Source organism: Galeopterus variegatus, unplaced genomic scaffold (genome assembly GCF_000696425.1).
Source record: "Galeopterus variegatus unplaced genomic scaffold, G_variegatus-3.0.2 Scaffold16038, whole genome shotgun sequence".
NCBI lineage: Eukaryota > Metazoa > Chordata > Mammalia > Dermoptera > Cynocephalidae > Galeopterus > Galeopterus variegatus.
In genome coordinates, this window is record NW_007742149.1 from 15,880 (window position 1) to 18,061 (window position 2,182).

The 2,182-nt window shown below is 41.6% G+C and overlaps 1 pseudogene; it reads left to right on the plus strand.

Annotated features, from left to right (window-relative positions):
* The first annotated feature begins 476 nt into the window (after positions 1 to 476).
* On the plus strand, positions 477 to 1,284 carry LOC103582386 (annotated as a pseudogene).
* The last annotated feature ends 898 nt before the right edge of the window (positions 1,285 to 2,182 follow it).

Genomic DNA, 2,182 nt, shown 5'->3' on the forward strand with positions numbered 1-2,182 from the left:
TTGTAAGAGTGTGTGTTTGTGTTTGTGTGTGTATGTGAGAGAAACAGTGTGTGTGTATCTCTCTATATATATATGTGTGTGTCTTAGATAAAGCAAGAGGAAGAGGCACTTGAATAAAGACTTATCCATGGGGAAAGCTTGCCAATACTGGACAGTTGCTACTTTGGGTATGTATTTCCAGACTCTACAGTCAACAGATACAAAATTTACTGTCATGTTTAGAATTTGCTTGACTTTAAATGAATTCACTCCTCTTTTCCATTTGGCTGATTTCAGTACCAGAATAAGAAAGCAATCATTTCCCTTCAAAGGCCCAATTTGAAGCAAACAGGCTATTTAAAAGACAGAAGACAATTTAGACCTTTTGTTCTCCATCAAAGAAAATGTAGTTGATACATTTCAAACAAAATACATTCTCAATAAATGCTAGATTTGCCTTCTTTCCCATAGGAATAGAGCCTTATATATAAGAAGAAATGACAAACGTGAGCCTCGTGACAACGTTCTTTCTCACGGGCCTTCCCCATGCACCAGCGCTGGACACCCACCCCCCTCTTTGGAATCTTCCTGGTGATTTATGTGCTCACCGTGCTGGGGAACCTCCTCATCCTGCTGGTGATCAGGGTGGATTCTCACCTCCACACCCCCATGTACTACTTCCTCGCCAACCTCTCCTTCATTGACATGTGGTTCTCCACTGTCACAGTGCCCAAAATGCTGAGGACCTTGGTGTCCCCTGAGGGCAGGGCCATCTCCTTTCACAGTTGCATAGCCCAGCTTTATTGCTCCCACTTCCTGGGGAGCAGCGAGTGTTTCCTCTACACAGTCATGGCCTATGACCGCTACCTGGCCATCAGTTACCCACTCAGGTACACCAGCATGATGAGTGGGAGAACCTGTGCCCTCCTGGCCACTAGCACTTGGCTCAGTGGGTCTCTGCACTCTGCTCTGCAGACCACATTGACCTTCCGTTTGTCCTACTGTGGGCCCAACCAGATCCAGCACTACTTCTGTGATGCACCACCCATCCTCAAGCTGGCCTGTGCAGACACCTCAGCCAACGAGATGGTCATCTTTGTCAGTGTTGGTGTGGTGGCCTCAGGCTGCTTTGTCCTGATATGTGTCCATCGTCTGCTCCATCCTGAGGATCCGCACCTCAGAGGGGAGACGCAGGGCCTCCCAGACCTGTGCCTCCCACTGTATCGTGGCCTTCGTTTCTTTGGTCCTGGTCTGTTCATTTCTGTTAAATTCCAGATAGGCCTAACTTCTTTATTTTATTTATAATTAAAATAAACCTTCAAAATGATAATTTCTCTTGAAAGGAGCATTTCAGTTAGTCAATCTTAATTTTTTAATGGAATGAAAAAGTGGAATAAATAATGGTACTGTTAATAAAATTTTAATTTTTTTCCCTCTTGGGTGTTTGGCAGAATCCCAGTTAATGTAGCCATTCAATGTTGATATTCTGTTTTGTTTTGTTTTTTCCATTTTTCCCTGACTGGTAAGGGGATCGCAACCCTTGGCACGGTGTGGTCCGTACCACGCCCAGCCAGTGAGTGCACCAGCCATCCCTCTGTAGGATCCAAACCCGCGGCTTCGGCGTTACCACAGCGCAGCACTCTCCCGAGTGAGCCATGAGGCCGGCCCTAATGTTGATTCTAAGAGTAAGGATAATAGTCTATTCTTCTTGCTATGTTTCATTGAGTAAATCATCAGAACAGTAGTTTATTTTTACTATCTATACAAATGCTTTCCAGAATTACTATCCACTACAATGTTGTTATAATTCATTTTGTGCAATTTGAGTCAAAGTTTATAAAAATATTTTGCCTATCTTTTCTACTTTTTTAATTAAAAAAGGCACTTGTACTATTCATAATTCATTATATAATACAGCATCCATATAATGAAATTTTTACTTAAGAAAATACTAGAGAAAACATGTTTCCTACTGAGTAATGGCTTTATTTGCATTCATGAGATAATGAAAACTGTGTAACTCTTTTATCTTTATTTATTTTGCACTCCAAGATGTTTGAAAGTAAACATTTGCCCATTTATACACTGTATTGGTCACCTACAACAACTATCTAGACTTCCCTTCCACATTTACAGAGCTCCTGATTTCTTATCCTAAATACAAAGCTCCTATTTTCAGCAATCTTAAAATAATTTTTGTTGG